This window comes from Anoplophora glabripennis, unplaced genomic scaffold (assembly GCF_000390285.2).
Source record: "Anoplophora glabripennis isolate ALB-LARVAE unplaced genomic scaffold, Agla_2.0 scaffold288, whole genome shotgun sequence".
Lineage (NCBI taxonomy): Eukaryota > Metazoa > Arthropoda > Insecta > Coleoptera > Cerambycidae > Anoplophora > Anoplophora glabripennis.
The window spans coordinates 457,579-483,274 of NW_019416427.1; the positions used below are offsets into that span (position 1 = coordinate 457,579).

General features: G+C 30.3%; 1 protein-coding gene across 3 annotated transcripts in view; it reads right to left on the bottom strand.

Annotated features, from left to right (window-relative positions):
* The window catches only part of LOC108906170, a 31,247-nt gene extending 8,979 nt beyond the window's left edge, over nt 1-22,268 (bottom strand). Inside the window, exon 1 of one of the 3 annotated variants that reach the window (XM_018709369.1) lies at nt 22,213-22,268. The gene's annotated coding sequence lies outside the window, so the exon portion shown is untranslated. Of the gene's footprint in view, nt 1-22,178 lie in introns of all 3 variants that reach the window. The other 2 variants (XM_018709367.1, XM_018709368.1) reach the window with 2 other exon arrangements.
* Nucleotides 22,269-25,696: the final 3,428 nt, after the last annotated feature.

Genomic DNA, 25,696 nt, shown 5'->3' on the forward strand with positions numbered 1-25,696 from the left:
CAAAAACAATAACAAGAAATCAAGTTTTTGATGTTACTAAAATTTAAAAGTAATCTTTAAACATACCTTGACAAAATACGGAGGACTGATTTGGTGTAATTACATTGCAATGCGTATTATTTTACCTATAAACAATATACATTTTGACTTGCGAGCCGCGCCGCTCGGGCACTCCACTGTGCGCCGACCCCGTCAGCGCCTCACTTTTTCATATATCTCGACATATATTTTAAAATAAATAAAAAATAAAGAGTAAAATGTCTTAAACTTATAAATATATTTATTTAAGGATAAAATTTTCACATTCGTCTGCATTACAACCACATAAAGTAACACAAGTAACATTATTTTTTCTACAACTACATGCTTTAGTTTTACATGTTTTCAAACATTTACATCAATCGAGCAGGTGTTATTTAACATAAACATGGGTAATACTGCACCATTTTCCGAAATTTTGTAACCGAAATGTTCGATATTCAACGTCTGGTATTTAGAGTAGGTATATTGAATTTTTCCAAATATACGTTTGCAATTATGCTCTTAATACGTGTAGTTTAAAGACATCAGAAGTACATGGAATATTTCCTAAGTTTATACCCATTCCACACGTTCGAGAAAAAATATTTAACCTATAGCGGCGCGGGAATTTCATTGCGATATTCGCAAATTCAAAATTAGATATTATTTAAGTAAAGTAGATATATTATTATTGTTATTATTATTATTGTTACTGTTTAGAAATTTATAATATCAATAAACAAAAAATAATTTTAATAAATAAAAATTCAGCATTGCTAAAATGTATCAAAAAGTGAGGTGATGAATATATACACGAGGTCGGCGCAGAGTGGAGTGCCCGAGCGGCGCGGCGCGCAAGTCAAAATGTATATTGTTAATAGGTAAAATAATACGCATTGCAATGTAATTACACCAAATAACTCCTCGGTATTTTGTCAAGGGATGTTTAAAGATTACTTTTAAACTTTAGTAACATCAAAAACTTGATTTTTTGTTATTGTTTTTGAGTCTTGAAAATGGCCGTTTTTGCATTTTTTCGTACATTAAATTGTTTATAACTCAGAAACCGTTGATTTTAGGAGCATAGTGCATAGGAACTATTTTGTTTAGAATACCCAGAAATACCTAATAAAACTTTTTCCGGAGCAAAACAAGTTATTTTTGCAATTTGTTTAAAAAAAATTAGTTTAAAAAAATTGTGACCAGGTTATCGGCCGGTAACATTTTGATCCTTATACAGAGACATCTCACGGAGGTGATTATGCAAAAAAATCGAATCCACTAATTTTTTCATACGAAGCCGCCGATTTCGCCTTGTCTATTAGCTCTTGATAATGAGAAAGTAAGCAAAAGCCATTTCAGCGTTCCTTTTAACGAAAAGAAAAAAAAAAAACTATAAATAGTTTTGTTTACTTTTGTTTAAAACGCCTGGCTTTAGCAACGTGTTGTCGGCCTGCATGACAGTAGTTGTCAGTGTTATAGTCGTTGGAATTTCGTTAACTGGATATCAGATAAATGGTTCATTTAACAGAAATGCACAAAATAACAATTCTACAGATGATTGGTTGTGGGGATAACCCACGGACACAAATGGAAGTTGCCCGCTTATTTCATGAAATATTTCCAAATTTGCCGCCTATATCCCAACAGATAATTAGTAAAATAAAAAGGCAGTTTCACGAGCTTGGACATGCAAGGCAGATAAAAAAGCAGCTGTCAATGCAATAAGTGATTATGCCAAATTGGATATTATGCTTGAGCTTGAGGAAAACCCACATACTTCTAGACGAAAAGCAGCCCCAAAGTTGGAACATTAAAAGAAAATAAAATGCATCCCTATAAAATGAAACCAACTCAGGGCCCCATGGAAGACGATTTTGATAGGAGAACGTATTTTTGTGAACAAATGTCGGTAATGTTAGATAACAGTGTGATCCAATTAGAACATGTTTTGTTTTCTGATAGGCACCTTTGGACCACTATTGGACTAGTGAAAATCCTCACTGAATTACAGAAGAACATACGCAATATCCTGAAAAGGTTAATAATGTATGAGCAGGAATTGTTGGAGATCATATCATAGGTCCCTTTTTCATTGAATTTGAATGGCGATAATTATTTAGCACTGCTCCAAAATAATGTCGTGCCAACTTTGACAAACTTATATCCTGATCCAGCAAACCCACAAGTTCCAGCGAATATGATATGGTTTCAGCAAGATGGAGCACCGCCCCATTACCAAATCAATGTCCGGCAGTACCTCAGCCGAATATTTCCAAATTGGTGGATAGGGAGGCGACGGAATGGCCAGCACGATCCCCTGATATAACACCAATAGACTTCTTCTTATGGGGATATGTCAAAAGTATTGTATACCTACAAAACACCTCGACTCCGAATTAAGAAGACGAATAACGCTTGCGATTAGATCGGTCATTAAGTTTAGGATATTGCCAAGACGTTCGCGACGAGCATTTTGAACATCTCCTACATTGACATTAATGTTTTTTTTGCTTTTTTACTTTATCAATAAATAAACAGTATTATTATTAGTTTTTGAGTTGTAGCGAATTTCTGTAATCAAGTAATTTTCTTTTTTAAATGTTAATTTTTGCAATAAATCTTAATATTTCCGAAACAGTTGAAGATAGGTATAGGACGTTGTACATGAAATATGTCTAGAATTTTCTGAAGAATCCAAAAACACTGTTACATGACACACCCTGTATAAACAGTTTTTGTTGGAAAAAATGCGCAACTAAAGATACCAATCGACGTGTCCGAGCGTTTTTTCGAACACGCCCCCATTTATTTATTATTGAATTTATTCCATTTGGCTGATACACACTGTATATGCTAACTAAGCAAAAATCTTGATTTGGACACGCATACCTTTACTTAGGACAAAACTATATTATATAACAAGCATTTTTACAATCGTTCTAGATTTGGGTTTGAGAATAATACTCACGCTTTTTATACAGTGCACTAATTGAAATATGAGTAATAAAGTTTATTACGGGAAACGTAATGGTATGGCTATGTTTATATATTTTTATGTTTAATCGTATGTTTTTTTAAATTATTATTTTTGTATATCATCCTCGTTAAATTCAATTTTTCTATTAATTAATATTTGTTCCCCGAATAACTGTAGTCCCTCTTGTAAAACAAATGAAAAGTTCAATCAAGATTTGCACATTACACCAAAATCTAAGAAAATCTGGCAAGACTAATTTAATTTTATAAATCTCTCATAACTCTCTTTAACAAAATATGCATTAAAACTTCAAGAAGTTGGGCTTGCCGAAATGGGTTGATCGTTCCTTATCTCCCATATCCACAGCACTGGCAACTGAATTTTGTAACTACTAAATGTAGGTATTGCCCTATAAAATTTTGTGAAGTTATCACTATGCGTTCCTGAAATACTTAAAAATATTGTTCTTGCTTTAAAAAAGGTCTATACTTAAATTAGTTAAAACTTTGTCTTCTTGAAACAACAATCATATTTGAGTTATGTGATTCTCTTTAACACCTTCTATCCTGGAATTTAGTGACTTTGTAATCTGTAAGTTCATTAAGCTCCTTTGTTCTACTCTGATTTGAATGTTATCTTCTTATAATTTGATGTGAAAATTCTGTAGTTAAGAATCCTTTATGATGCTGTATTGACAAACATGACATGTATTTTATTATTTTATTTAAAAAATACATTTTAACATCGTCTTCATAAAACGCCCTAAAATCTTTCCACCTACAATATAAGAATTAATTTGCGTTATGATATGGTACCAATTAAAAATGTTAAATTTAATCACATAATTAAAAGCTTTTAATTGTCGATGGTTCTTTAAAACAGCTAGCTTTTAATTTCAACTTCAATGTATTTAATATGATTTAAAAAACCTGCGGTATCATATACGATTTTCCTTAAATTGGCCGATTGAAAGTCACTTTCACAGTCTTCACTGTAATATATTATTAAACAGCAAACACAAACATTGCTTCCACAAAAGGAGAATTTCAAACGAAAGCTCGTATAACAAAGCTTTATACGTACAAGGCAAATAATTGCTGTGTCAACATTACAAAATGATTTTCTATGTATTGAGCTTTTGTGGTTGAACAACAAACAGGTTTGCGTGGAATAATACCAGTAATAACTAGTTATACTCAAAACATTTACTAGAAAGGTAACATTCACTTTTCCTTTTGCTTAGAGCGAAATGCATTGCTTGAATATAATTTATATGAATCACTACAATTCCAATTTACTTAAATTATAGAGTGCAACTAAAATGTTGGAAAATTACCCAGAAAGTAGTCCAACTTGTTAAAATAATAAAACATTGTTTAAAAACAAAGTTGAATATTTCCAACAATGAGATAGCAACATAAATATTATATCGAAAACGAAGTATTTCTTCATAAAATGTTCCGCTTATTTTGAATATGTAGGTATCCAAATTCAAACTGTACGGTGTTACATTTAAAATAACTTGACAACTGTTTCCGGCATAACTAGAAACAGAAATTTACCAATATTTTATTTGATGATGGGCACATGGACAAACTCCTTATATAAATTTTTAAATTTCGATTTGAAATAGTTATAATACCTAAACATTATACTAATATCTTTATTACAAGTATAGGTCTGTAACAATTGAGAGCCATAAAAATTACAAATTTTTGAAACGGAAAATAGAAATCAGAGTATATTATTAAGCAATAGTACAAAAAAGTGGGGACGATAGAAAACCGTTACTTATATTATAAGTGGAGATAAGTGTTAGGAAGGCAAAAAAATAGAAACAATGGTATAGAAGAAAATATACCGTTTTTTTATTGTGCATGCCAATCGCATTTCAAAGACAAGCAAAAATTTTAATCAAGAAAATAGAGGTCTGAATGGAAAGATGATTTTTAATATAATAAGGAGCATAAAAACTAGATTTTTTTATATTTTGTCTCACACCAATATCTTGTAGTCGTTAGCTTTGATTTGTTTCACTATTTGGTGTGTGTTGTCATCCACTACTTATATTTATTCTGATTATAACTGTTTTTCGTAGTATAAAGCAAGTTGTACATGTTTTAAATTGTATAGCCAACTTCCTGTTGTGAGTAGACTTTATTTTAGCAAATATTTTTACTGCAATAATATTTCGACATTGTGTTTCACGTTTGTTTTATTTAACGGTAGTCTGAAAACGTCCGAACAAAATCAAAATATGTCCGGAATATGTTCTTTCAACGTAACATTTAAAATAATATTAACGTTATAATTAGTTTGTAACAACGTGATAGGAAGTGTACTAAACTGTCAGTTTTTAACAAAGAAATATGATTTTTAATGTTCATATTTTTATAAGGTGGCCCTTTGGACTACCTCTCTAAAATGTAAACGAATTAACGTACAATTTCTCTCTTACATAATAATTTAATTTTGCATTTCATTACTGAAGTATGTACGTGTTTGAGCTTCTAATTCTACTAAAATACCAACTGGAAGTGTCTGGCATAAAAACAAAATTAAATTAGTGGATGTTCTTTTAACTTATTTATTTATACTTGGTAGTTACATAAATTAATGTATTTTTCATTTTTTATACGTAGTTTGCGAATTTAAAAAGAAAAATAAATAATACTAAAATTGAGTGGTTCAGTCGCAGAAGGACTCGACAAATATTTGACTAAAATTTACATACTTATTTGCCTTAGTAGCAGTGAAAATTGTTTCCATTGATATTTCCCCTTGTTGCTGTTGTTTCCCTTGATATTTTTTCCCTTGGTATTTGTAAAGAAAAATAATTTTCCTTTTAAATTCCTTGAAAGTATATAAACATAGATGTCAAAACTCAATCTAATGCATATTCCACAGCCAGTGGTATAGATATGTATATAGATAATCGTAACATATAACGAAAAAATAGTAATGCCTTTCACAGAATATTTTTATTCATAAACTAGATTTGTCCAATAAACATATATGTCATTTGAGTTGGAAAATATAGTCCCTTCCATATTACATGCTTAAAAACTGCAAAGTATACAAATATTCATACAAGATATACGGCAATCTGTAATATAAATAAGTTTCTTTTTAAGAATAAATAAATATTCTTCTTGTTTCATCGTTCTTTTGGAATATGATTAAATTTAGGAAGACAGTGAAAAATATTTAAAAAAAGATTGATTTGGTAACGGACTTAAAAAAGAAATAATATTTTTTATTCAAAAATTTTTAAAGTATCACCAATTTATGATTTATATCCAGGGCATTATTACAACTAATAGAAAGTCAAGAATATTGTACAGGGTGGTTGATTTTCGATAGTACCAAAGATCTTAGCTAACTTGATTAGTTACAAGGTCTTTTTGAAAAATCGCCCATTTAAATTAACCTCGCTATCTCCGTTGTCATTAAATTTAGAAGAAAAAGTTTGAACATTTGTTCTATTTTTTATGAGGAAGCCATTGGCGTAGGTAGCACAGTTTTTCCGATATTACATAAATATAGTTTTTTTTTTAAAATAGAACACCCTGCATTTGGCCATTCCGTTGAATAGAATTTTTTTTACCTTTTGAACCATATATAATAATAGATACTTTTTATTTGCCCAAATGAAGAATGCGAAATATATTAAGTATTTTTTCAGTTGGCCATGTGATTTATTTTAGTATTCGTCTTTTGTTGTTTAATATTCACAGTTAATTTATTTTTGACCGATTGAAAGCTTGTTGAACGACTTACACTTGGTTATATAAATTTTGAAAGGTAATTTGTTGTAAAAATCTGAGTACGCCAATGGCTTCGTCATAAAAAATAGAACAAATAATGTTTAATAAGTAAACTAAAAAAAGAGGACAGACGTCGATATCAGATTTTTTGTATCTATCACCGTTTTGGTTGTACCCTATAAAACTATCGAAAATCAACTACCCTGTATATTCAACTGTTTGACAAAATGTCACTTATTCAGGAATTTTAAAGAGCGTTACTCTTGTTTATATTAGGTACTCATATCTATGTTCACTGTTTGTAAAATTTCATTTAGTAATATTTATGAGCATGAACATTTGGCACAATTTTCCGCAACTTCATGTCAATTTTAAATATGTGATCTTCAGCGTAATAAATCTGACCTCAAAGCCAATATGAAAAAAGAAATGTATTAATAAAATAAAAGCAGTCGATCTCATTGTATCCCATCTATCTGATGCAAGTAAGTCTAAGCCCTAATTCTGCTCTCGATTTTTATATAACAGATACATTAGACTTAAGTCTAACTCCAAGAAAAATTTTGAGAATTTATTAATGCCTTTATTCTGTTATGATACCTTACAACACAAATTAAATTTAAGATTCGCTTTGTCAGTCTTTTTTTCATATTTAATTTAATGGCATTTAAATATTTTTGTATATACTTTTATTTAATGGTGCATTTTGGTCTCATTGAAAAAAAAAGGGAAAATTTTAAATAAATTACGCCTTGAATCAGAAGGTTCAGTTAAAGGGTTTGACTAACCACAAACACCCTAAGAAAGTAGATAACATAGGCATACAAAAAGAAGTCCAAACCCAAGAGATCCACATATCATTTTCGAAGGAATTCGACGCGCTGAACACGATCCTGTAGCCAAAAATTCATGACTTGCAGATGAATTTCGAAGAAAAGTAAAATTTTTGGTTGAAAACGCTCAAATATGGTTTAAAACTGATGCAATTAGTAAAATTTACCCATGACCTGGATATTTCTCAGAAAATCCATTATATGGGTGAAAATTGGTCCAAATATGGGTGAAACCTAATTTCTTTCTAAATTTTTGTCCAAATATACCACTTTCGTAGTATTTTGTAGCGCTGAACACGATGCTATTAGTAAAATTTATACATGACCTCGATATTTCTCAGAAAATTCACTTTTTGGGTGAAAAGAGGCCCTAATATGGGTCAAAACTGTTTTTTTTCTAAATTTTGTCGAAATATATCATTTTCGTACAACATTGGCCAGTTTTCACCCAAGTAGTGGATTTTTTGGAAAATATCGAGGCTATGGGTAAATTTTACTAAAGGCATCGTGTTTAGTGCCTCAGAATGCCACGAAAATGATAGATTTGGATAAAATTTAGGAAAGAATAAGTTTTGACCCATTTTGGGCGGTTTCAACCAAAAATTTCACTATTCTCCAAGTCACAGCATGAGTTTTGACTATAAAATCGTGTTAAGCGCAACGAATTCCTTCAGAAAAGATATGTGGGTCTCTTGGGTTTTGACTTTTATTTTTTTGTGCGCCTGTGTAATTGTTTGCGATTACACTAAAACGAAATAACTAGTTAACAACTCTGTGGCACTGGTTTTAAAATCATATATTACAATTTTCCAGAAAACGATGCCTTCTATCTAAAGGAGATAAGAATATCTTATCTAATTTATCCTTTTCTTTCAGAAATTTTTTGGTGTAGGAGTAATTTAAAAATGAATTGAATTGATTTGGTCAACCCATTTGGAAAATATAAACAAAATAGATTTCTTTATATAACGAAACGTTTGCGGACAAAAGTTCATAACAAATTTTGTCATATTATTTGGAGTAGGTACTATTTGCTTCTAAAATCAGTTACTTTTTTAACACCCCCTATAAATGGAGTATATGTTCATATTAACTTTTTTCTCATTTTTTTTTGGAGTATTCTTGACCTTTAAAGTTTTTATACATTTTTCAAGACCCACGCGGAGTTAAATATTTGCCCAGACTAAAACGGCAACCATTTGTGTCAACATGATCAACCCATTTGTAATTTTATAATCTTCAGTTTATCTATCAAATAAGTAGTTTTAGAGTGTGTTTTGTATCAATCAATGATTTTTGTTCAATCTATCTAGATTATACAGGGATGGAAAATCCACATGATATATCGGCCGTAACGTGAGAGCGATACATTGAAGACTTTTCATAATTTGAATATTCACGGCCCGTTTCGGGTTAGAAGTGGGAGTGACTATTCAGATTATGAAACGTCTTCAATGTAATCATCCTTGTCTATCGCACGGATTTCTATGACATACTTTATCGCTCTCACGTTACGGCCGATGTACCATGAGGACTTTCCGAACCTGTATACCAAAATTACAATGAAATACTGCATGTATTCGGCGTCTCGTAAAATTTGACCTAGAGAGTATACCAATGGATCATTTATCAATTAAGAGGAAAAAAATATATAATCAAATTACCTGAAAATTACAATGGATTACGATTAATTAACACCATCGAACCGTAAAGAGTTCTTCCTTGAAAGTTATTTGTTTGTCTATATAAAGTAGAGGGTCAAGGTCAGTCAGAAAATGACAACTTCAGGTTTAATTACATCTTACAATGGATTCTTCGTTAATTTAATTAGGTGTTCGGAAAAAGCCTTGTTAAAGGCAACTATGTTATTAATTTATAAATGAAATAAGAAGCTTTCAAAATTATTAATAGTGAAATCGATTCGACCTACCTTCCACGAGTTCATTAAAATCTCATTATATTACATAATCTCTTAATCTATCTGAATATGTTTTTATATGGTAATAATAATAGATAATAAATAATTACATAGTACAAAAGGTATAAAAAACAATATATTAATGAACAAGTCTGTGATAATGACATTTAATTAGTGATATCATAGTAAACTATAATTTATATATGGGGGGTTTTAACCTATTAATATAATGATGATAGAGAAATTTCGATTAAAACAAGTTTCAATTAACAATAATATTACTTCAAATTTTACTTAGAAAGGTATAAGAGTAAGTAAGAGTTAACTTTTCATTATATTTATTAATGCAATGTGGGGCCATGTTATGACCTTTTCTTCTGTTATGTTTGCTCATTCAATTATTCAGAAATAGGATGTGTTCTTACTAATCGTTTCTATTGAGACATAATTTGCATATTTAGGTTCAAAGTTTGTAAATAAATGTAAAATGTACTCCATTGGTTTGTCTTTAGAGAATTTTGTGTTAATCATTGACTCCATTGTAAGTTTGTTTGCCTAACAGTCGTGGTTACGTGGAACTCGGGCATGTATGAAGGTACTGTATATACAAGATATACAACAATGTGTAATATAAATAAGTTTCTTTTTAAAAATTAAAAAAATACATTTCTTGTTTCGTAGTTCTTTTGAAATATGGTTAAATTTAGGAAAACAGTAAAAAAAGATTGATTTGGTACGATATATGATAACGAAGTTAAAGAAAGAATATTTTTTATTATCATCAATTTACTATTTACATACAGGGCATTATTACTGCTAATAAAAAGTCAAGAATATTGTATATTCAACTGTTTGACAAAATGTTATTTATTTAGGAATTTTAGAAAGCGTTACTCTTCTTTAAGTTCGATGTCACTGCTTGTAAAATTTAATTTAGTAGTATTTTGTGAGCATGAACATTTGGCACAATTTTCAGCAACTTCATGTCCATTAAATATGTGATGTTCAGCGTAATAAATCTGATGGGGGGAGTTTTAGCCTATAAAAATGATGATAATAGAAAAATTTCGCTTAAAACAAGTTTCAATGAATTCAAATTTTGCTTATAAATGTATAATAGTAGAAGAATAAGTGTTATTAACATTTCATTATACAGGGTCATTCACAACTTATCCAAAAAATTTGATGCGGCATGAGAAATGGAGTCAATATTGTAAACAATTTTTTTGTAAAATCCTTATAGTTTCCAAGAAAAAAAAATATTGAAGTTTAACCTCTACATAGCTGGACAACTGTAGTTTCTAGCGTCATTCACAATATGCGTGGAGAGCCACATGGCCTCAACGACAACGACTGAAATCCATTTTGCAGTCGTCGTTGCGATAGTGTTTATCTGTTATCTGTGGTGTTTACAATAGTTTTTTCATGGTTTGCGTGTATAACAATTCGGGGTTGATGGATATCGTTTTAATTTATGGTGAAGCAAGACAACATTTGTATTATGGTGAAGCATTTGTGTTATGGTGAAGCGAGGCAACATTTGCCTTAGTTCGTATAAACTTAGTAAGACGAACCTAAATGTGTTTGCACGTTGGTGGATAAAATTTTGAACAATTGTTGTAACATCGGGTATGTCATATGATTTTATTATTTAAAAACACAAATTAATTTTATTAATTAATAAAGGCAAAAGCAATTGAATTTGCCGATACAAAATAGGTGCTATAAAATTCTATTTATTTCTTTCCTTCCGAAAGTTTTTGTCCGTTTTTATTACACCGCCATGCCGATCGCATTGGGCGAGGTCAGGTTTTACAGTGGATCAGTTTCCAGTGTCGTGCAGAAGTGTATTTTTAAATCATTTTCGAACTGCCCTTTTTGATTTTTTCTTTACAAAATTGTGGTTGTAAGTCCCTTGTACATTTTTTTTGGATAAGTTCTGAATCACCCTGTATTTAATAATGGAATATGGGACCAAAATTTTCACAACGATTTTACCCTTTAAAAAAATAAAAATATATTTGTAGCGTACTTTCAGTTTTTTCCTGTTTATATGTTATTTTGATATTTGGTGAATAAATTGAAAAATAGAAAGAGTATTTTTTTAACGGTAATTCTATTTTCTTTTCTTTATCAAAACTTTGAATTAATAAGAGCAAATGCAACGATCAAATAAAACATCCAATCGATATTTTCAAGAGATCCATGGAATATGTTGTTTTTTTTTTTGTTAGTAGTGTTCCTTGTGCATCTTATACCTTCACAATCTATACCTAGTTTGAATTTCATTTATTTTTGTCAATTTGAAATATAACAATAACCGTTTTAAAATGTAGTTCTTGCAAGTAAACCTATAAGGTACTAACATTTCTTAGTAGTATTGCACATCTTGTTTGTTTACTAATGTGGAACATTTTTTGTTTTCAGAGTACCCTTAAATTATTTTGGATGAAGGTGAAACAACCATAGACTGAGAAACCTTCACTTGTAAGTAGATAATTGAACATTTAATTCCACTATATTTGATGTATTTTCTTAAACTGTCAAATTCATACAAGTATGTCTTTGCTAATTCAGATATTCTATCGATCGATCGATTTATTTATGTTCATTTCAATAACAAATACGGTGGAAAAATAAGGTAGACATAAATAGTAGTTAAACACGCAAATATTTTAACTGCATATGAGGTATTTATTGTACAATCTGCTCTTGAACGACTAATAACAATGTGGACATGCTCTAGTAATTCGTTTTGAAAATATTTCAATTTAATATTATTTAAACTAATATACTTTTTATTTGCGCTAATATTGATCTAAATGTTATGCCGGGTGCACATACGTTCAGGGGTAACTAGGAGCAAAACGAATGCCCTATTTATAGATTTTTGTCATTTAAACCACGTAAAGTAACGGCACCGTTTTCCGTCCGACCCCATGTATCGGGTCACTTTAATTAATTAAAGATAATTTTTTGTAATACCCTCGTAACACAGCCTATGCTTGTCAGTTACAGATTATATATAACCATTCTACATATTTACGCATGCGTGGGTCTAAAACAGTTGACCCTGTCATTTTAAATCGAACCTTTGTCTCAGCATGTACGATATGCGGCCAATTTCGGTTTGAAAAAAGTAAATGTGGATTTAAGGAATAAGTGATTTTTTCTTGAATTAGGAAAAACCAGGTGAGTTTTTATTTATTTTTTTTTTTGTAATTCTGGTTGCCTTGGGAGGTGGTACATATTCTTTTTTTATCAAAAAATCTAAAAATCCCTTTTTAAAGCGAAAAATAATGTGGACGGTAACATGATACTTAAAAAACGAAGGTTTCCGGATACCGTCCAGTTGGAAGGTATTGGTTTTTTACATAGTTACTCAAGATTTATTCATACATTTTCTACCACTTTTATTTAAATCAAAAAAATAGTATGAGTTGGTTTTGGTGAAAATGTACTTTTTAAAGACCTAAATCCGTCCTATTCTATCTGTATTATATGTATTTTTATTATCTTTTAAAAACTTTGAGGTTATTCGGATTCTTAGCATATTTTTTTGTCTAAGATATTTAAACAAAATTTAACCTAAAATTATGTGTTTTTAATTCCTTTAAAATTTTTATTTCCTAAACTTAAAAGCAGCATAAATTTAGGAGAAAATTTTTGCATTAACGGATAAAAATATTTGATACACTATAAATTACAAGTGGACGGTATCAGGCACCCCGTTTCTTGTATCCGGACTATAGGTTGTGTTACATTTAATAATGTGAAATAGCTAATTTTTGTTTAGAAGTGCTTCCACTATAATATTGGGTAAAAAAAACTTAAAACATGCTTAATTTTATTAAAAAACGTTACATTGCATTTTAATAAATTCTTCCAGAGGCGGTTTTTTGAGCGGTGTGGGGGAAGGGGGAGAAATCGTGCATAAGACATCAGTTACCTCCTTTTTGTCTAGAAAACCTCTAATATTTTCACAGAAGTACATTAATCCCTTTCAATTTTATAATTTTATATTTGCTTTTCCGAAAAACTAACACAAATTCCTTTGCGTTCTAGCAATTTCTTTTTTTATTTTTCAGTTTGCTCATGGCGGCCAAATGAATGACATATCCCAAAGAAAATGTCCTTAGACACAATAAATTCTAACAATTTCAGTATTAGAAAAGCTACTCAANCAAATAAGATCCACTTCTTATTTGTGGAAAGGCGAAATGGGCGGTGACTATTAGAAGCCTTCATTATAGCCATCTTTCTCTATCGCACGGATTTCTATGACTTACTTTATCGCTCTCAAGTAACGGCCGATGAACCATGGGGACTTTCCAACCCTGTATATTAAAAAATATATGATGACATCTGTGCGTCATTGGATTTTCAAGCTTGAGCTTATATTATTAATGATGTAAAATCTATCGACAATTTTTTATATGAACAACTACCATCTTCAATGTAGAACCGGGTGGTAAAATTTGGTATATTCTTTAGCATGCATCTTGTATAAATATGATTCAGAAGTACGTTCTGTTCTATTATAGCATATATGCGAATATGGAGTTCTCCTCTTGAAGAAAAGTTATTTTGACGAATATCTCGATGTTCATAAATTACTATAAATTCTCATCTTCAACAAACCGAGGCCGACAATGGTGCTGATTTAATTTAAATACCCTGTACACAAACGATACAAATACAATGTGTCAAAGATGAGGATGGTATAGCATTAGGATCTAGGAAACGGTAAGAGATACGGGGTGGCTCAAATTAAAAAAAAAAGTTTTTTTATACCTAACAATATGCCGTTTAGAAAGTTTTAAAATTCCGGGTAGTTCCGGAGATATCCGGAAAAACCTGAAATTTTGCAAAATTGTTAATTTTTATTTCTGGTTTTATTTGAAAATTAATTTAAAATCAATTGTGCATATTTACAATGTCACTTTTTTCGCTCTATCAAATAGCGTCAATATATTTGCAATATTTTGAATGCGTTCAGAGCCGTACTAAGGAAAAATTTTATATGATAGCGAAAACAAGCTAAAAAGCTTTTTGATGACAATAGTAATATCATCTAATTCGGAACTAAAAATGACTAGATTTTGTCATGAAAATAACAGAGACGTATTTAAAAAAAACTAACCTGATGATGGCCCCTCGAAGACGAAACGTCGGATTGCAAAATGGTGACGCCATTTGATAGAGCGAAAAAAGTGGCACTGTAAATATGCAATTTATTTTAAAATTCGTTTTCAAATAAAGCCAGATAAAAAATAAAACGATTTTGCAAAATTTAGGGTTTTTCCGGATATCTCCGGAACTACCCGGAATTTTAAAACTTTCTAAACGGCATATTGTTAGGTATAAAAAAACACAAGTTTTTTCTAATTTGAGCCACTCCCTATCTCTTACCGTTTCCTATATCCATCCTTATCTTGGACACACTATATATGTATGTAAACCACAAATTAGTTGGTTTTGATTATATTTATTCGTTTTCTCTTAAATTTTTGTTGGGTATTTTGCCAACTGTGAAAAAATTTTAAAATTAGTGAAATAAGGCCTTGCGCCAGAAGTCAAGTTTTATGAAAATAGTTTTGCCTTACCAAAAAATCTCACACTGAAAGAACAGACAAATACAAAATATAGAACAAAAAAGACATCACTTTGTTTCTTGTACTCAAAAAATTGTTGACATTTCGAAAATATATCTGTTTTCGTCGGAATCTTTTTTTTTTGACGTTTCGTTTTACTCGCTTTGGCAGTTTTTTCACAAATAAATAACTTCAGACTATAGATTTGTCAGTATTTAAAAATGTTAAAAACTAAGTGCGTACATATGCGAAATTGTGAATCTGCAGGGATTCAAATGCACCATTTTACAGGACAATCAACGTATTCATACGCACCAACCTAACTACTCGAGTTAATGACTCCTGCAATAACAGTAAATATTTCATCAGCGCGTGTCCAAGCATTCATAATAAGCTGCCAATAAATTAAAAATGATAATGAATTTCGCAAGTACCATGCCTAATTGAAGTTGTCATTAAAATCTAGTTGGTAGAAACAACAGTAAATTGTTATGTAAACTGCATTAATTTAGGATCCTCTGCAAAATGACCAAGTTGAAGCTATAACCTACAAACGCAGCTCGAGAATTTAAGGATTAACACTTATAATTGAGTTTTCAGAATTAATTATAGATGGAGACCCATCCAGTTATGAACGGAGCAGTCTTTTGTTTTATCTATAGCCCTACGGCATTGCAAAAATTAATCCAGACTGCGGAGTGGGGCTGTTATTAAAATGCTGGTATTTAAATTGGCTTTTGTGAAAGTGTGCTATGACAAATTAATTTGTATTGCTTTATTGGACAATATTGCGTAAGTCTTGAGTAAAAGTGTAAATTGTAAATATAAACATTCTACTGTTAACGCAGATAGAGGCTTTCGCTCTATTTTTTAATTTATAAAAATTTAATTACCTATTTATTAATTATAAAAAAAATATAATGGAGTGTTTCCTTATTACATAACGTGCTTTATTGTAATGATTTTTTTTATTATTAAGCGCATTTATAAAGAAAATAGAAATTTTACTGCACTTGTATATTTTACGCTACATCGTTTCAAAAAATAATGTCTTAAATGTTTACATGATTATCGTTCCAGGAGGTATTTTACATTAGATAAGGGTGTACCAGTTTTTCGTCTGTATTAAACTACCACCGATTATTTTGGGTTAAAACTAAAACTGTTAAGATCACTCACAAAAAACATGAGTATATTTGTTTTAAAGTACCTAATACCGATTCCAAGCCTTTGTATTTGACTTAATATTAATTAAGTATTTTTCCCAATTTCGTAAATATTTTTTCTTCTTTCTTCATCTGAACACCTTTTATTAAAAAAGTTTTTCAATATGTTTTGCCTTTCAAAAAATATAGGAATGTAAGAATTATAGAAAAATTAAATACTCAATCAAGTTTGTACTGACTTTTATCAGCGTTGTAGATAAACAGAAAACTGTTTTCAATATTTCTATTAATTACTGGCAAATTGCACAAATTTATTACATTTATTAAAAAAAAATTGTCAATAAAAAAGTACATGTGATTCTAATTTTGTGAAAGTTTGGAAAGATTAGAAATTAACAGTGCAGCTTTGTAAAGACAAATGATTTATGCCAATAATAAATATAAGACATTGAAAGTACATTGTTTCCATGGCAACATTAATACAATCAGTAACAGACTTAATCAATCAAACATATATTTTTAGTTAATCTACACAAAAATTTGTTAGTTATATTTTTTGAAACCATTTTTAATAGAAGTTGAGACAAATAAGAACCTGATGTAAAAATATGTGTGTAAAATGGGAAAATAATGTTGATGTCACAAACCTTAGGGTCGCAAACATACCAAATTAAAATTTTAAGTCAATTACTTATACCATCATGACCTCGCTTGCAGTGTCCTATTCGCTGTTTCTGTTTTTTCCAGTAACGAACTATCAGTTCTGGGTCACCCTGTATACCTGTGGTGTACACTGAATTAATGACTACTAATAATATAACTGACAATGAATTTTATATTTAAATAATGTGCTATTTCAAAAACATCGTTTTATGGTACTTGCAGTATTCTTAATTTTTATTTTTTTTTCGTATACAATTAATTACTAATAATGAGGAATCTAGGCCACATTCATAGACTCCTTTATTATGTTTAAAAACACTTAGAAGAGGATATTGTACAATTTCAAAGGATGCTTAAAGCAAGCAAATCGAATAAGTAAATCAAATTTATACTTAAATGGAAAACTATTAGTGGGATTGAAGAACGTGCCAAACCAACCTTTAAATTGAATTTCCGACTGAATTTAAACTTGAACAAATTACGGGTCAAGTGGGTGAAATGTGGAGGTTTCAGAAATTTTATTGTATCTAAGCATTATAATTATCTTATTTATAAGATCATACAAATATTATATACTATTAAATAGGTACATGTTACAGGGATTGTATGGACGCGATTTTTAACTTTTTATTGTTTTAAAAAAATGACATCATGTTATGCTTTTTTAAAACCTTTATGGAAATGTGAAAAATTAATTTTTTCGAAAGATCCTATTTTCAAAAGTGGAAGAGAATTCGTAAAAAAAATATTATATAATCAGTACTCAGAAACATTTGCTAATAAGGTCATTGAAAACATAAAAAAAATAATTAAGACAACAAAATTTTATACATACAATAAAAATACAATATATATTTAAAACTTATCTAAAAAATTAAAAAGTGTTTCTTTCACACTGATTAATTTGGTTTTCAATATTGGTGTATTATTGGATAAAAACAGACAACCAAGAGTATTTTATTTCCTTGTGAAATTCTATACAAATACGTTTAGGCCTCATTGATGTTATCTTTCATCTAATTACTAGTATATTGTCTTTTAATCAGCTGTGTTAATGGCGAAGCGGATGCTAAAATAACTATTAATTTCTATATGAAAGAGAATTCCGAATAACGATAATTACCTCCGTGTTTACTATTTACGCTGTGCAGATGATGATTCTTTTAATTACAGTGTCAGTTTTCATGAGTAGGTAAAAACAAGAAAGATTTTTATTATTATTAAATAAGCTAATTAATAAAAAGTTGTCAGAATTTCAATGATCCATGTACTTTCCATAAACTATAGAAATTAGTACTAGAAGTATGCGGAGTGCATTCATTAAAAAATGTTTGTTCACAAGAACTACATGGATTTGTTTTTCTCCATGGCCAGATACATAAAATAATGGCTTCAGATTGTGTTTCATAGTGCATTTGATTTTAATCATGATCTACTTCATCTTTGTTTTATTTAGGAAATAGTGATATAACTAACTTTATTCTTTTTGAAGTAAATATGACAAATTATATATTTTTGGGAAGTGCAAAATAACCCTTATTCTTTATTTAGTAAAAAATTTAACTAATTGCGTTACCGGATTCTACCTTAAAAATGTATAAGTTAGGGTACCAATATTAGGGAAAGCTACAAAAATCACCCACACAATCATTCCGAATATTTCGGCTATAATTCCGAAATTGAGAAATATTTCGAACATTTATCCTGTTTCTAGTTTGATAACACAGGCCCAAAACAAAAAACAGTTCTATAGCAGAGACATGAGTACATAGATTTTGTGTATTTTTTTAGGCTGAATATGAATTCGCAGTCCACCTGATTTTCCATTTCATTTTTTAGTAAAACGCTAAAACATCCCTTAAAATAAGTAGCAGTGTAAGTAAGCTTTATAATGATATATAATCTTGTATTTTATACTACCAAATATTTAAATGTAGGTTGATAGACAATATACCACAAAAGTGTAATAGATATAATTTATCCCTCAAAGGGTTGGAAACCATCTGTAGACCAGGGTCCCACTTACCTCTTTAAGTCACACATTTTTCTATTCAATATTCTTGTCTGAATTTTATTATCGCTAGTTTTTGGGGTCTCGTTACTACGTGATTTTCAAAGTCGACAATCAGGAATATAGGTAAGGTTTTAATTCGGAAACTCTTAAATCAGGATGGCGGACACATTATGACTGAAAAGTAGGTATCATAGAAATTAATATTTACTTACCACCCAAAGAAATGTCCTGATTTGCGGGTGGTTTCTAATCCTTTGGGGGATAAGTTATATTGTTGTTGATGTTGTTGATCTACCTACATTCATATATTTGGAAGTATAAAATACAAGACTATGGTTTTTCACATATTCGTTATTTGATCTTAGGTATATAATTAACCCCCTCGTACATTTCTTTCCAGTGCTCAAGATATTATTTTAAAATGATTTCCCAAATTATTTCAAAATGTTTGCTCTTATGTAATTATAAACGTTTACTCCTCACTATTTCATCCTATTTTAGGGGACATTTTAACGTTTTGTTAAAAAATTACTTGGTAAATCGAAACACGTACACATGTTTCTGGTAAGGCACTTTCTTTATGTGGGGCTGTGTAATCGAAATACATTAGATATCGCCAACGGGATACCCTATACTGTTCACTATGAAACACCTTGTATAAGCTCTTGACCTCTCCAACAAAATATTTTTTTGTAGGAATTTTATCACGTATCGAATTAACTTTAACAAAATATACTGTTTTTATAATGGCATTTTAATTTAACATTCAATTTACACTATTGGAAATAATTGCCAAGGCTTGCAGCAGAAATAATTACTTGGAAAATTGGGTTACAGCAAGCGACATTTTTTAGAGCTACTTACAGCATAACACGATTTCTAATTGTTGAATCACGATACGATACGTTGGGTTGCATAAAATTTATTTAAATTAACGCAATATTTTTATTAAACTATTTATTTTATATGTGCTTTATGAAGAGTGAAATAATTTTGAAAACATTTTGTTTATCATTTTCAATCATAAATTACGAAGTACATTCTTATTTTTTTGTGACGGTGGTACATATTATTTTAAAGTTTTTAAAACTTTGGATATAAAATTAATATAAAAGTAGGTAATATACAGAGTTTTTTTACAGTAAGTGGCAATAAAACGGTTTGGAGAAACCAAATATAATTTGACTCTAAAATTTTGTTTACGGGGGTTATCAGATATGCTCTCTTCAATGAAAATAAGTCATCAATGTAGCACGTCCGGTTATACCGGAAGAAGCTGCCAACTTCGTTATTTTAAATCGAACACCCTATATATGATTGCATTATTGACAAGATAAAGAAAAAATAAGTCAAACATGTTAAAGCTTCTCTGTACCTAAATCTAACCGTTTTTGAGAAAATCGACACTTAAAGTAAAAGTTTTGACAGATGCAAGCGTTTCGAAAATATCTTATATCTTTCTTCGTTCTGGAAGCTTTCACTTCCTGTTCAGAACTCGCAAAGGAAATAAGATACACTACCTTCTACTATAAAAATTACCTGCAGAATATTATACTAAGTGTCCCATTTTTTACGTTACATTTTGAAAACTTGAAATCGAAAAAACTTTTTAAATTCAAATGGAACGCCCTATATTTTTTGCACCATGTTATGGAAAATCAAATTATCTTTTCACCGATATTGTAAGGGTTATAGTTCCAATTTTCTCAGATATTTGATTTAAAACATTCTCAAGAATATTACGAGTGCATGTTCTTTGAGTGTTCTGAAAAGAAAGTGGAAGCTCTCAGAACGAGGAAAGATATAAGGAATTTTCGAAACGCTTGCATCTGTCAAAATTGTTATAAAATGTCGATTATCTCGGTTAGGTACAGGGAAGCTTTAACATATTTGACTTATTTTTTATTTATTTTGTAGATAATGCATATAGGGTGTTCCATTTAAAATAACGAAATTGACAGTTACTTTCCGGTATAACCGGGAGTGCTATGTTGATGGCATTATTTTCACTGAATGTAGCATATCTGTTAACCCCCGTAAACAAAATTTCAGAGTCATATTATCTTTGGTTCCTCTGAATCGTTTAATAGGTCACTTACCGTGAAGAACCCTGTATAAGCCCAGTAAAATTTCAGGCCACTAAGAAAAGTTTTTTGTTAATTTAATGTTCCAAACAGCGGTACCATTTTTCTAAATATATTGCTGATTTATTTTACTGAATTATAGTTATTTGTGTTATGGTCTTGTTTTCTTTCAGTTGCACTTTTGAAATTCTATTAATTTCTAGTCATAAAATTGTTTACATTGCAAACGTTATGAATACAATATGAATAATTAATAATAATAAATAATTAATAATTATAATTTGGGCACCTATTGAATAATAAATAATGTTATTTTAATTTGACAGAAACTACATTTACCTGTAATTTTTTATTTATCGCATTATGGCTTTTATAAACAGATGGTAGGTTTTACTATTTTTGAAATAATAGCAATATTTTATAGAATTATATCGTATCTGAAAAATTAAGTGTTTAACTGTAATTATTACACGTTTTTATTATGTATCTATTTTTTTGGTAACTAAATACAATTAAGTATACGACTTTTTTATTACAAATTAATATCTCGTAGTTACACAACCTTCACTAAACTTGACTGGTTTTAGAAAAGAACCAGAAATAATTAAATAAAAAATGTATTTAAGAATTCCTTTTGAAATGTTAAAGTAGCTGCACCATAAAATATTTTTAATTGAATAAGTATATCGTTAGTTTTTTTTACACCAACTTACAGCGATTGTTTAGTTGTCCTTTCATTTTAATCTAGTTTCACTAATTATTATTATTCTCTAAGACAACGCGAAACAGTCAAAGAAGGAAGAACATATTTAGAGGTCAAGTAAAGAAAATATTATGGGACGAATGTTGTATCCAACATATGTTTCAAATTTGAAAAATACTCGTATATCTGTTTATTCAAAAATATTTACAGTAAATAAATACTGTCCTTGATAATAATGCATTTGTTTCAAACCGTAAAATAATTCAGTATTGTAATTGTATGACTGTTAAATATCTAAATTGATAAATTATTTCTTAATAGAAATTTTCGCGCATGTTTCTAATTTGGTACCATTTAAAATAATAACGCAAATTAATCCTTAAACACCGTCTTCATATACAGAAAGAACTGATAAAAAATTCCATTCAGTTGTACCATACGTTTAAATCACTAGATCACTCGAACTCACAACACTGATAACACAATAGATTTAACTTGACTGTCTCTTAACCAGTTTTAACAGAGTCTGCAACTATACTAAAATCCAGTTCTTGTTCGGCTTGCCAACAGTAACTATCACTTTCACGGGACAAGGTGGTAGCGTAATTGAAATCCAGATGCAAAAAACTACAGAATAAGTCACCGTTGATCGGCTCTATCGGTCACACTATTTAAATATTTTCGCTGTTGTACCTTGTCGACACTGTTAGACACAAAAATGAATAATTGCTTCTTGGATACTTCTTTATGTAGGTTTACGGTCTGCTGGTATGGCTGGGAAGGTAGCGGGGTAAGCACGAGAAGTGATCAAGGCATTAAATTACATTGCATGTAACCGAAACAGTCTCGAATAAGTCCACTGAAAGTGACTGCAGAGTCCTGAAAATAGGTTATTCCGTCAAGTGTAAACATAATTCATTTATTGAATTTAATTGTACAACTTAAGAATGGATTCTCCAAATTTTTGCTATCGTGTATTGACCCGTGACTTGTTAGCTGTTGTGCCAAACATACCCATGAATGTAGGACACAGACAAGCAAACGTTTCTAGAATACGCTTATATTTATACATTATGTGTGACAGACTTGTTTGCATAAATTATGGGTCGTAAAATTCAGTTGGTCGAGAAATTCTCTTTAATATTACCTATTCTATGTACAGGGTGTTTCTAAAATAGGGTTCCAAACTTCTGCTGCGTTTATAACTCATTAAAATAAGCCAAAAAGTTCCTATTAACATGTGCCATTAAACTCACCCTTAGGAAGTTATCCTTAAAAGGGCTCAAACAAAACTGTTTTTTTTCTGTTATTGACAAAACGGTCGCAAATAAATAGAAAAAAACATGTTTGGGTCTTACATAACTTTTTACGTTAAATAACGGGCTACTCCGTTTTTCGACATGCAAATCATATGCGTCCCATTTAGGTTGGTGAAGGGGGTTTTCGGCCCGTAATTTTTTTTAATTCAATTTTTTTACAATTTTCTCTACAGATTTATAAAATCTTTTACGTAAAAAATATTGTCTTTGTCCAAATCGATATTTCCAATGGTTTTCGAGTAAATTGAGTTTGAAAATTACTCTGCTCTTTAATTAAGTTATTAGAAAGTTTGGAACCCTATTTTAGAAACACTGTATAAAGAATACATGGTGTCACGCAACGAATGTTACATACTTCAAGGGTATAATTTAGAACTCAAATGGTGTCGATTTAACCAAACTTGCTTAACGAAAAATGCCGCAAAAAAAAGTTACAGGATGTTAAAATTTCTTCTTTTATTTCTTATTTTCTCCTTAACTAAGAACCCAGTTAACCGATTTAAGCAAAATTTGCTGTTGCTTAGTTTCTTTTCATGAAATATGCAGTGATAGTGTTCCTATTAGGTTAAATCATACAGGGCGTTCATTTTATTGCGACCCTTTGTGAATATTCTACAGTAACTTTTTTGTATGTTTAAATTTTTACACACAGCTGTTAGAAATAGGTAGATAATTTTATTCTACACAAAAAATGTGTACCTATCAAAAGTCGAAATTATGCTCGGTTATGAAGATATTACAGAAAATAATTATTAACACATATCTCATATTTTTTAAAATAACTACGTATCCATAACAGCATGACAAATTCGATGTCACTGGGGCTCTCGAAGAAGTAGGTACCTACCAATTAATACTATGATAAATGTTTACGCACGATGGTGCCCTTGCTCATTACAGCCATTTGGTGAGAAAACATTTCCAAACCGTTGGATTGGTCGAGGTAGTGACTTTCTTTCAATTTCAGTCTCATATTCACACAGCAAAAACATAACAATATACATACATTAGCGAAGCATATCCTTGATCTTTGTGGGGCAAGGCAACACAACATTGATGTAGTAGAAATCTGGCAACAACGCAGTTATGTTGTCTTTTTACCCCCAGTCAGTCAAAAAATCCTTCGCCATTCAAGGAAAAATATGGTGCATAAGGGCATGATCAATTAAATTTTCCTTTAGGAAAAAAGTAAATATCAGATTTTCTTTGCTCTATTAACGAAAATATTAACATTTTTTAAATATTTTTATACGAACCTAGATAAATAAATTTGATTTATATATCAAATTTACAATTTTTGCTACTTTTTTGGGGTCGCTGAATCCGAATCTGATGTACGTTTGACTCAATCAGTTCTGGGTTGAGGTCAGATCAAGGTCAAATGTGGAGAATCAATTGAAAACAAAGTAAACGTACATATCTATACGTTTTGGGGGTCATTGAATCCGAATCTGTCCGCTTGAAGCGATCAGGTCTATTAAATACTTTCTAATAGACAAATATTTTGTTTTAAACCTAAGTGAAAAATTTGATTGGGTTTGAGCAGAGAGAAAGGTTTCACCATGATATTAAAGCAGGGAGAAATTTGGGTGGCAATAAAACTATCACTGATATTGATATTGCTAGTGATACTAGTGGTGACGAATATACTCCATATCACGTTGTGAAAAAGACAGGAACAATATAAAAAAAAGTAAATGATGTTCGAGATTTGGGCCTGGCAGAGAATGGAGCAGAGTTCCTAATATCATGGCTAAAAAAAATACTAAGCAAGTCGGAAAAGTGAAAGCTTTTTGCTATCAGTACAGAAATAAGGAATATTTTTCTAACGATGAAAAATTTTCCTTAGGTTACTACAATGATATTGTTGGATGAATCACTTCAAACATGGGTGTTATAAACCTAACGCACATTGAAACAAGAGTGCCATAATTTGAAAATAGGATCAAATACGAACAACAAAAATGGCTTTACATTTGACCTTGAACTGAATTTAAACCAGATCTGATCGAGTCGATTCGGATTCGGCGACTCTAAAAACATATAGATACGTAGGTTTAGTTTGTTGACAACTTATTTTCTACATTTGACCTTGAACTGGCCTTAAACCAGAGCTAATCGCGTCAAGCGGACACCGAATTCGGATTCGGCGACCCCAAAAACGTATACACAGGTTTAGTTTGTTGACAATTGATTTTCTACATTTGACCTTGAACTAACCTTAAACCAGAGCTAATCGTGTCAAACGGATACCGGATTCGGATTCAGCGACCCCAAAACCATATGGATACCATGGTCTTGTCTTTCGAACCTGCCACTTTTTTTTCGTGGGGCTGTGTAATAATAGGTAACACATCATCGTTGAACTTAACTTAAGGTTTGATTTAATTATACAGGGTTGTTCTAAATTGTCTTCCGTTATTTTTTGGAGAACTAAGTACGTTACAAAATTAGGGTACTCTTTTATACATTTTTTTTTTCAAAAGTGCTTAATGAAGAAGATGTATCAATTTAAAGGGGACAGTAGATTTTTAAAATATTACCTCTAGATGCATCACAATATTTTTTATTTTTATCGCATTTTAAAAATTTTTTGAAAAGTATTTAGGTCTAAACGAATAAAAGAAATAAATA